We start from the raw sequence: 11,965 nt of genomic DNA, 5'->3' as shown, positions 1-11,965 counted from the left end.
ACCAGGAGGTGGGACTTGGACACAGCACCTTGTCGAAGGTCTGGGTCTTTGGTCGTGGCATGGGGTTAAAGGTCAGATAACTGAGATGTCAAGGGGGAACCGGTCAGGAGGCATTGCTATCTCTCTGTCTCCGAGGAAGGAGGCACAGAGCCACGAGGCCCGTGGGTCCCTAGAAGCAAGGGTTGGCAAGTAGGTGTCTGAGGGGGCAGGAATTTGGCAACAAGATTTCTGGGTCCTAATAATGGTGTGGCATGGGAGAAATTAGGTCAGAGTTAAGATACTCCTGAGTCCCGAAGAAGCTAGGCGGGAGGATGGGGTTCAAGACTGTGGGGGCGGGGAGCAACTTGTTTGTGTAGGGGTGGCTGGGCGTGGCTTTCACCCAACCTGTAGAACCTGTAACATCAGCCTTCGCTGGACAGCCATCAGGGCGGGCACTGTGGGCCTCGCACCTAAGCAAGGCATTCTGGCCACGCCCCATCCCAGGCCAAGCCAAGTTCTGTTTCTTTCTTTTTTTTTTTTTCCTGTGATACAGGGTCTTGCTTGGTCTTGCTTGGTCTTGCTCTGTTACTCAGGCTGGAGTGCAGTGATAGTGGACTGATCATAGCTCACTGCAGCCTGGATCTCCTGCGCTCAATCAATCCTGCCTGCTCGGCCTCCCAAAGAGCTGGGATTACAGGCATGAGCCGCCATGCCTGGTCAGAACAGGCCAACTTCTGATCGCAAATGTGTACATATCTAGAGAACTTCGAATCAGAGAATAATAGTAATAACTAACTTTTACTTTATTTTATTTTTTTGAGACAGGGTTTTGCTCTATCTCCTAGGCTGGAGTGCAGTGGTTTGATCACCACTCATTGCAGCCTTGACTCCGGGGTTCAAGTGATCCTCCTGTCTCAGCCTCCCTAGTAACTAGGACTACAGGCATACACTGCCACGTTGGCTATTTTTTTTTTTAATTTTTATTTTTAGTAGAGACAATGTCTCACTATGTTGCACAGGCTGGTCTCGAACTCCTGAGCTCAGGTGATCCTCCAGCCTCGGCCTCCCACAATGCTGGGATTACAGGTGTGAGCCACTACACCTGCCATAGCTAGCATTTATTGAATACCTGCTGTCTGTCAGGCCCTGTGTGTAATGCTTTGCAAACATTTGCACACCGAATTCTCAAGAGCCCTTTGAGGTCATAGGGCAGGGGGCTTAGGATGAGAGCCAAACCTCCCAGTGCACCCTGAGCCCCTCCTTAGCCCCACCACTATCTTGTAGGAATTGAAAATCTTAAAATTTTTATTTAAATTAAAAAACGACCAAAAAAAAAAAAAAAAAAAAAGATCGGGCCGGTTGCGGTGGCTCATACCTATAATCCCGGCACTTTAGGAGGCCAAGGCGGGCGGATCACTTGAGGTCAGAAGTTTGAGACCAGCCTGGCCAACATGGTGAAACTCCGTCTCTGCTAAAAATACAAAAATTAGGCTGGGCACAGTCGCTCATGCCTGTAATCCCAGCACTTTCGGAGGCCAAGGTAGGTGTATCACTTGAGATCAGGAGTTGGAGACTAGCCTGGCCAACATGGCAAAACCCCCTCTCTATCAAAATACAAAAATTAGCCCGGCGTGGTGTAGCGCAACTATAGTCCCAGCTACTCAGGAGGCTGAGGCAGGAGAATTACTTGAACCCAGGAGGCAGAGGTTGCAGTGAGCCAAGACTGTGGCACTGCACTCCAGCCTGGGTGACAGCACGAGACTCCGTCTCAAAATAAAAATAAAAATAAAAATAAATAATAAATAATAAATAAATAATAAAAATAAAAATACAAAAATTAGCTGGGCATGCTGGTATGACTATAATCCCAGTTACTTGGGAGGCTGAGGCAGGAGAATCGCTTGAACCTAGGAGGCAGAGGTTGCAGGGAGCTGAGATCATGCTACTGCACTCCAGCCTGGGCGACAGAGTGAGACTCTGTCTCAAAAAACAAAACAAAACAAAACAGGTTGAAAACCCATTAGCCTGACAAAAGTTCAAAGTGTTGACTATGCAAGTGTTGGCAAGGAGCTGCTATGAGTGCAGATGGACAAACTATATTGGAGAGCAATTTAGCAGCATCCACGAGACCTTTGGACAAATGGACAGGTCATTTGTCCGGCTACCTCCTTCAGAGCTGTGGCTTGTAAACACTTTTGCTGGACATTAATACAGCTATAGACACCTGAAGCAAAAGTTTCACAGACGAGCTCTCACTCGGACTATGAGCAGGCACTCTAATAGCTTCTATTGAATTCCATTTCATTAAAGGAAAAATTGTGTATAACCCACTAAATTGATTTCACAACCCACTAATGGATCTTGTTTGGCCGTTTAAAAAATACTGCCCTAAGAAACTCCAAGAGACATGTTCAGGGATGTTAATTGCATTCTTGTCGGAAGTGGAGGAAAGTAACAACAAGGTGAGTGTTTACCACCAGCAGCCCGACATAAATTGTGGTGTATTCTCACAATAAACTCTTGTGCAGCATTTAAGGTGAATAAACTGAACACAAATACCAGCAGTGTATGTCATAAACACATAATGATGAGTGGCCTGGGTTGAATCATTTCCTTCCCCACCAAGTTCATGTTCACTGGAACTTATGAATGTGACCCTATATGGAAGTAAGTCTTTGCAAATGTAATCAGATTAGGATAAAGTACTATTGGATCAGGGTGGGTCCTAGATCTGACTGATGTCCTTATGAAAAGGAAATTTGGATACAGTTACAGGTACACACACACACACACACACACACAACGTATGATGATGGCGGCAGAGAGATTGGAGTGATGCATCTATAAGTCAAATAACACCAAAGATTACCAGTGAACACCACAAGCTGGAAGAGGTGTGCTGCTCACAGCTGTAATCCTGTCACTTTGGGAGGCTGATGTGGGAGGATCGGTTGAAGCCAGGAGTTTGAGACCAACAGGTTGGGCGCAGTGGCTCACGCCTGTAATCCCAGCACTTTGGGAGGCCAAGGCAGGCGGATCACAAGCTCAGAGTTCGAGACCAGCCTGACCAACATGGTGAAACCCCGTCTCTACTAAAAATACAAAAAGTAGCCAGGTGTGGTGGCACACGCCTGTAATCGCAGCTACTCAGGAAGCCGAGGCAGGAGGATCGCTTGAACCCAGGAGTCGGAGGCTGCAGTGAGCCAAGATCATGCCACTGCACTCCAGGCTGGGCGACAGGGTGAGACTCCGTCTGAAAAAAACAAAAACAAAAACAAAACAACAACAAAAAACTGGGCGTGGTGGGATGCTGCCTGTGGTCCCAGCCACTAGGGAGGCTGAGGTGGGAGGATTGCTGGAGCCCGGGAGTTTGAGGCTTCAGTGAGCTATGATTGTGTTGCTGTACTCCAGCTTGGATGACCCAGTATCTTGTCTAAAAAAGAAAAGAAAAAAAAAATCTGCAACTATATGAACTCTTTTCCCAGATTTGACAGGTTTTTTGTATCCGCTTTGTAACTATATGAAGTCTTTTTCCAGATTTGCCTCAAAGTGGATACAAATGAAGTGAATGACATGAAAAGACGCTCCACAATATGATGCATTAGGGAAATGAACATGAAAATCACAGTGAATGCGGCTTCACACCCACTACGATGACTGTCATAAACAAGACAGACAATCACAAGTGTTGGCAAGGATATGGAGAAATTGGAACCCTCTCCACTGATGGTGGGAATGTAAAATAGTGCAGCTGCTTTGGAAAATAGTTTGGCAGTTCCCCAAAATGTTAAACATAGGGCTAGAGCATTCCTACGTGTATATATATATCCCAGAGAATTGGAAGCATATATCTACCCAAAGACTTGTGGAAACAACCTCAAAGTCCATCAGTTGAAGAATGGATAAACAAAATGTAGTCTACTCATACAACGGAAAATTCTTCGGCCATTAAAAGGAATGATTTTTTTGTTTGTTTGTTTTGAGATAGGGTCTTGCGCTGTCTCCCAGAGTGGAGCGCAGTGGCATGATCTCAACTCACTGCAGCCTCGATCTTCCGGGCTCAAGCAATCCTCCTGCCTCAGCCTCCCGAGTAGCGGGGACCACAGGTGCACGTCACCCCCCGCTAATAGGAATGAAGTATTGATACATACTGCAATGTGGATGAACCTTGAAAACATAATGCTAAGTGAAAGAAGCCAGTCACTGGCCAGCCTGGGCAGATGACTGCTGTAATCCCAGCACTTTAGGAGTCCAAGGCAGGCAGATCACCTGAGGTCAAGAGTTTGAGACTAGCCTGGGCAACGTGGTGAAACCACCCTCTCTACTAAAAAACAAAAATTAGCCAGCCATGGTAAGATGCGCCTGTAATCTCAGCTACTCGGGAGGCTGAGGCAGGAGAATCTCTTGAACCCAGGAAGTGGAGGTTGCAGTGAGCTGAGATAGTGCCATCGCACTCCAACTTGGGTGACATAGACTCCATCTCAAAAAAAAGAAAAAAGAGGCCGGGCGCGGTGGCTCACGCCTGTAATCCCAGCACTTTGGGAGGCCGAGGCGGGCGGATCACAAGGTCAGGAGATCGAGACCACGGTGAAACCCCGTCTCTACTAAAAATACAAAAAATTAGCCGGGCGCGGTTGTGGGCGCCTGTAGTCCCAGCTACTCAGGAGGCTGAGGCAGGAGAATGGCGTGAACCCGGGAGGCGGAGCTTGCAGTGAGCCGAGATCGCGCCACTGCACTCCAGCCTGGGCGACAGAGCGAGACTCCGTCTCAAAAAAAAAAAAAAAAAGAAAAAAGAATCTGGTGATAATTGCACAATTCTGTGAATATACCAAGTCGCTGAATTGTACACTTTTTACAATTTCATTTTCATTTTCTTAGAGACAAGATCTCACTGTGTTGCCCAGGCTGGTCTTGAACTCCTGAGTTCAAGTAATTCTCCTGCCTCGCCCTCCCAAAATGGTGGGATTACAGGCGTGAGCCACGGTGCCCGGCCAGAATTGTACACATTAAAGAGGTAAATTGTATGGTATACACATTATATCTCAATAAAACAGGCTGGATCAGAAAGGCAAATACTGCTCATTTTCACTTGTAAGTGGGAGCTAAACGTTGAGTACTCAGGGACATAAAGACTGTAACAATAGAAACTGGGGACTTCTAAAGGGGGAAGGGAAGAAGGGAGGGGGAAAGGGCTGAAAAACTGTTGGGTACTATGCTTACTACCTGGGTGATGGGATCAATCGTACCCCAAACCTCAGCATCATGCAGTATACCCAGGTGACAAACCTGCACATGTACTCCCTGAATCTAAAATGAAAGTTGAAAAAAATAAAACGAAATAAAGCTATTAAATAAAAAGTGGAGACCTGAGTATAGCCACAAGAGGGCGCTCTGAGCACAGGGTTACCGCCTCCCTTGGGAACGGAGTTTCTCGGCCACGCCTCAAACTATGGCCACACCTTTGAGGCCCTGGCCTCGCCTCTTGGACTGTGGTCACACCCCCAAGGCCCTAGCCCCACCCCTAGACCTTAACCACACCCTAAGGTCCGGGTCACACCCTCAAAGCAGTCTCTGAAGCAGCTCATTCACGCCCCCAACTCCCCAGACTCTGACCACAAATGCATGCACAGACTTAGAGATCCTCGGAAACATAGAACCTTAAACCATAGACTTTACTTTCTTTTTTTCTTTCTCTCCCTTTTTTTTTTCGAGACGGAATTCCGCTGTGTCGCCCAGGCTGGAGTGCAGTGGCGCCAACTCTGCTCACTGCAACCTCCGTCTCCCGGGTTCAATCGGTTCTCGTGCCTCACGCTCCCAAGTAGCTGGGATTACAGGCTCATCTCACCACACCCGGCTAATTTTTTGTATTTTCAGTAGAAACGGGGTTTCACCATGTTGGCCAGGCTGGTCTCGAACTCCTGACCTCAAGTGATCTGCCTGCCTCGGCCTCCCGAAGTGCTGGGATTACAGGCGAGAGCCTCCAGGCCCGGTCAAACCCACAGATTCTTAAACCATGACTTTTACTTTGAAATCATTTGCTTTTCTTTTGAAATCATTTTAAAGTTACAGAGAAGTTGCAAGAATAGTTTCAGACATTATGTCCCTTTGCCTCTAAATGCTTCAGTTGTATTTCCAAGTGTAAGGACATTCTCTTACACCACCACAGTACAGAGGAGCAGTATCCATTTCTCAGTGACACTAGTATCTAACAGTGCAGCCTGTATGCAAATTGCCAGCTATCCCCAAACTGTCATAGCAAAAAGTTTTCATCTCTTCAGTTTCCTTCAGTCTGGCACAGTTCCTTAGCCTTTCTTTGTTTTTCATGGAATTGACATTTTTGAAGATTATAGGCTAGTTCTTTTGGAGAAGTTCTCCTTGATTTGTGTTTGTGTGATGTTTCCTGGCCAATCCACCCACCTTGGCCTTCCAAAGTGCTGGGATTACAGGTGTGAGCCACGATGCCCTGACTCTGTGTGTGTGTGTGTGTGTGTGTGTGTGTGTGTAGTGTGTGAGGCAAACTCTCACGCTGTCACTCAGGCTGGAGTGCAGTGGCATGGTCACAGCTCACTGCAGCCTCGAGCTCCTGGGCTCAAGCAATCCTCCCACCTCACCCTTCTGAGTATCTGGGACTGCAGGCACATGCCACCATGTTTGGGGTTAGAGCCGGGGTCTACCTATGTTGTCCAGGATGGTCTTGAACTCCAGGGCTCAATCTGTCCTCCAACCTCAGCCTCCCAAGGGATTGGGATTACAGGTGTGAGCCACTGCGCCCGGCCAATGCTCTTAAAGTCATTTTTTGGAATGTCACAGGCATTTAGAATTTGGCAGATTTCATGCACACATCTAGGAGAGGTGTCCTCTGCCTTCCTGGGTTTACTCGATGTGAGAACAAGCGACTGGGGGCCCTGAGAGATACATTGAAGATACGACTTCTGGCGTTAGAGCTGTCCCCGGAATGCTAGGACTGTCACCCATGAGGAACTTGGAAGTTGAGGGGTGAGTGCTTAAATTTTTCTTTTTTTTTTCTGTCACCTAGGCGGAAGTGCAGTGGCATGATCTTGGCTCACTGAAACCTCCGTCTCCTGGGTTCAAGCAATCCTCCCACTTCAGCCTCCCTAGTAGCTGGGACTACAGATGTGTGCCACCATATCCAGCACATTTTTGTATTTTTAGTACAGACGGGGTTTCACCATGTTGGCCAGGCTATGAATGCTTAATTCTGTGAAGGCTGGGAGGCTGGAGGCCCCAAGCAGGACCCTTCCCCCATCTTTGGAGTCTGCCTTTCTCCAGCGGAAGGGGGAAGAGTGTGGAAGGACACATGCCCAGTCCCAAGGTCTAGGAGGCTGAGAGGGGATTTCCATGTGTACACAGGCCAGATCCCTTGTTTTAGAGAAGTTACTTACAAAGTTCAGTGCTGGGTTCAGCTCTCAGGCCCGGGGACGGTTTCTCATACACAAAAAGCCACATCACCCACAGCCTAGACCCACAAGCACAAGAGGACTTCCAACACACTCCAGGCTGCTGATGGGCCAGGTCCTGTGCCAAGTGCCTGACACCCACGCTCTCATTAAATGCCCAATAGCCCATCAACCCCAAGGGGTGGAGGGGACTCCCATTTTACAGGCGAGGAAACTGAGGTTTAGTGTGGTGAAGTCACTTTACCTTGAGTCATTCAGTCATTTGGTGGCAGAGCCCTGGTTGTGACAGATACACGTGTGGTCCCTCAATAACCATTCTCTCCTCTTCCTTTTGTAACAGAACCCCTGAATTTTGGCTGGGTACATGCCGCCCAGATAAAATCATATTTCCCAGCCTCTGTTGTGATAGGTGTGGTCATGTGACTGAATTCTGGCCAAATAGGATGTGATGTGTATGATGTGTATGACTTCTGGGATGTAACTTTAAAGGGCAGGGGCATACAATTGATTTTTGTTTCTTCTTCCCAATGGTTGGACTGTGGATGTGATGGTAGGAGCTGGAGCAGCCATTTTGGACCACACAATGGAAGTGTGAGGTAAGGGCAGCAGAACAACCAGGTGGAAGGAGCCTCGATTTCTGACATCCTTGGCTACTATTCTAGATGTAGGTTTTCACTGGGCCTTTACATGAGAGAAAAATAGACACTCATCTTATTTAAGCTACTATAGGCTGGATGTGGTGGCTCATGCCTGTAATCCCAGCACTTTGGGAGGCCAAGGTGGTTGGATTACCTGAGGTCGGGAGTTCAAGACAGCCTGACCAACATGGCGAAACCCCATCACTACTAAAAATACAAAAATTAGCCTGGTGTGGTGGCAGGTGCCTGTAATCCCAGCTCCTCAGCAGGCTCAGGCAGGAGAATCACTTGAACCTGGGAGGCAGAGGTTGCAGTGAACTGAGATTGTGCCACTGAACTCCAGCCTGGGTGACAGAGCAAGACTCTGTCTCAAAAAAATAAAATAAAGTAAAATAAAATAAAAATAAAAATAAAAAAGCTACTATATTTCTTCTTTTATTTATTACATTTTTTAAGACAGGGTCTCACTCTGTCACCCAGGCTGGAGCATAGTGGTGCAATCATAGGTCACTGTAACCCTGATCTCTCAGTGTCAAGTGGTCCTCCCACCTCAGCCTCCTGAGTAGCTGGGACTATAGATGCACGCTCCCATGCCTGGTTAATTTTGTGTGTGTGTGTGTGTGTGTGTTTTTGTAGAGATAGGGTTTTGTCATGTTACCCAGGCTTTGGCCATGTTAGTCAAGCCCTTTATTTTATATGTTTTTTAAAGACAGAGTCTGTCTCTGTTGTCTAGGCTGGAGTGCAGTGGTGCAATCATAGCTCATTGCAGCTTTAAACTCCTCTTTTTTTTTTTGAGATGGAGTCTCGCTGTGTCGCCCAGGCTGGAGTGCAGTGGCGTGATCTCGGCTGACTGCAAGCTCCGCCTCCCGGGTTCACCCCATTCTCCTGCCTCAGCCTCCCGAGTAGCTGGGACTACAGGCGCCTGCCACTACACCTGGCTAATTTTGCTTTTGTATTTTTAGTAGAGATGGGGTTTCATCCTGTTAGCCAGGATGGTCTTGATCTCCTGACCTTGTGATCTACCCTCCTCGGCCTCCCAAACTGCTGGGATTACAGGCGTGAGCCACTGTGCCCTGCCTCAGCCTTTGAATAGCTACGACCACAGGTACCTAATATAAATTTTTTTTTTTTGTAGAGACAGGATCTTGCTATGTTGCCCAGGCTGATCTCAAACTCCTGGGCTCAATCAGTTCTCCTGCCTTGGCCTCCAAAAGTGCTGGAATTACAGATGTGAGCCACTTCAGTCTTTTAAGAAATGGGGTCTCACTATGTTGCCCAGGCTGGTCTAAAACCCTTGGGCTTAGGCCGGGCGCGGTGGCTCAAGCCTGTAATCCCAGCACTTTGGGAGGCCGAGACGGGTGGATCACGAGGTCAGGAGATCGAGACCATCCTGGCTAACACAATGAAACCCCGTCTCCACTAAAAATACAAAAAAAAATTAGCCGGGCGTGGTGGCGGCGCCTGTAGTCCCAGCTACTCGGGAGGCTGAGGCAGGAGAATGGCGGGAACCCGGGAGGCGGAGCTTGCAGTGAGCCGAGATCGCGCCACTGCACTCCAGCCTGGGCGACAGAGCGAGACTCCGCCTCAAAAAAAAAAATATATAAAAAAAAATAAAAAATAAAAAAAAAATAAAACCCTTGGGCTCAAGTGATCCTCATGCCACAGCCTCCCAAGTAGCTATGACTACAGGTGTGTGCCACCATGCCTAGCTATATTCTTTAATTTGGTTACAACTGTGGAATAAAAAATGTAGCTAAAACACACATTTAGGCTATGACCTCATTGTTCCATTTTTTCCACCAGGACAAATAATAGGTCTCATCATCTCTACTTTTTTTCCTCTGACATCAAAACTATCAAAAATTCTTAGATGATGGCAACAGCAATTCCCATTTATGAAGCTTTTACTCAGCGCCATGGCCTGTAATAAGTACTGCACATAATTTATTCTCCCTCCCCCCCTTTTTTTTTTTGAGACAAGGTCTCTCTCTCTGTCACCCAGGCTGGAATGCAGTGGCTCAGTCTTGGTTCACCGCCTTGACCTCTTGGGCGCAAGTGATCCTCCCACTTCAGCCTCCTGAGTGGGTGGGACTACAGGCGTGCACCACCACACTGGCTAATTTTTGTTTTTCCTTTGATCTTTTTTTTTTTTTTTTCTGGAGAGACAGGGTTTCACCATATTGCCCACGCTAGTCTTGAACTCCTGGGGTCAATCAATCTGCCCACCTCCAGCTCCCAAAGTGCTAGGATTACAGGCGTGAGCCACTGTGCCCTGTTCATTTTTTTTTTTTTATTGGTTTGGACAGGAAGCAGGATTTATTGGTGGGTGTGAGTAAGCAGGGCTCGCCACTATTCCAGGGGCCCATGATTGGGGGTGTACCTGATGCCACAGCCATCCGGGATGAGCTGCTTTTCAGCCACCGTGTCTTCAAATGGATTTGCACTAAACTTGGTAAAGTCCCACCTCCTTGAGATGCGGGTCTTCTGGTGGCCAGGGAACTTAAACTTGGCCCTGGGTAGGGCCTCAATCACATGTTCCATGTTCTGCAGCTTGGTGCAGATGGACGTGATGCCTTAGCCAATGTGAACCCTGGTCACCACACCCTGGGGCTTTCCAAAGGCGCCTTGCATACCTGTCTGGAGTCTAGACTGGGGTGAGGTCAAAGTCGGAAACATGAACATACATTGGAAAGGGCTATCTCCAAGGTCCCTTAAGGCCATCCCTACATGCAGCAGGCTGTGTATACTACAGAGGGCACTGCTGTTTGCGGCCACTGCATACGAGGAGGGGAGCACAATTAGCTTGACTGATATTCATATTTAAACCTTGGAGCAAACCTGCAAGTTGCTCTAAGGATTAAACATAAGTATTGGCTGGGTGCGGTGGCTCATGCCTGTAATCCCTGCACTTTGGGAGGCTGAGGCGGGCGGATCACCTGGGGTCGGGAGTTTGAGACCAGTCTGATCAACATAGTGAAACCCTGCCTCTACTAAAAATACAAAAAAATTAGCTGGGTGTGATGGTGCATGCCTGTAATTCCAGCTACTTGGGAGGCTGAGGCAGGAGAATCGCTTGAACCTGGGAGACAGAGGTTGTGGTGAGCCGAGATTGCACCACTGCACTCCTCCAGCCTGTGCAACAGAGGGATACTTGGTAACAACAAAACAAAACAAAACAAAAAAGAGAGACAGGATCTCCCTCTGGCATCAGGCTGGAATGCAGTGGTGTGATCATAGTTCACTGCAGCCTTGACATGCCGGGCTCAAGTGATGCTTGAACCTCAGCCTCCTAAGTAGCTGGGACTGCAGGCACACACCACCATGCTCAGCCAATACATTTTTTCATCTTTTGTAGAGACAGCGTCTCACTATGGTGACCAGGAAACATAGAAAGAATCTTTCTTTCTTTCTGTCTCTCTCTCTCTTCTTCCTTCCCTCCCTCCCTCCCTTCCTTCCTTCCTTCCTCCCTCCCTCCCTCCCTCCCTCCCTCCCTCCCTCCCTCCCTTCCTTCCTTCCTTCCTTCCTTCCTTCCTTCCTTCCTTCCTTCCTTCCTTCCTTCCTTCCCTCCCTCTCTCCCTCCCTCCCTCCTTCCTTCCTTCCACTCTCTCTTTCCTCCCCTCCCCTCCCCTCCCCTTCCCTTTGAGCCAGGGTGTTGCTATGTTGCCTGGGCTGGTCTTGAACTCCTGGCCTCAAGTGATCCTCCCACCTTGCCTTCCCCAAAGTGCTGGGATTACAGGCGTGAGTCATCGTGCCTGGCCAGCAAAGGACATTCACGTACCCTTCAAGCCTGGCAGCTTCAGAGATACCGGAGCCCAGGGTCTGGGTCAGAAACACTGAAACACGGTTGCAAACAGAAAGATGCATGGACATCCCGGTCAGGAGGGCCAGGCACACACAAGTCACCCAGTCAGTGCTCACACAGGCCATCCA

General features: G+C 48.3%; 1 pseudogene; it reads right to left on the bottom strand.

Moving 5' to 3' along the window:
• Positions 1-10,728: 10,728 nt before the first annotated feature.
• LOC112426081 (small nucleolar RNA SNORA70) lies at positions 10,729-10,853 on the bottom strand (annotated as a pseudogene).
• Positions 10,854-11,965: the final 1,112 nt, after the last annotated feature.

Source organism: Macaca nemestrina, chromosome 20 (assembly GCF_043159975.1).
Source record: "Macaca nemestrina isolate mMacNem1 chromosome 20, mMacNem.hap1, whole genome shotgun sequence".
Lineage (NCBI taxonomy): Eukaryota > Metazoa > Chordata > Mammalia > Primates > Cercopithecidae > Macaca > Macaca nemestrina.
This window is presented reverse-complemented; position numbering and strand designations above follow the sequence as displayed.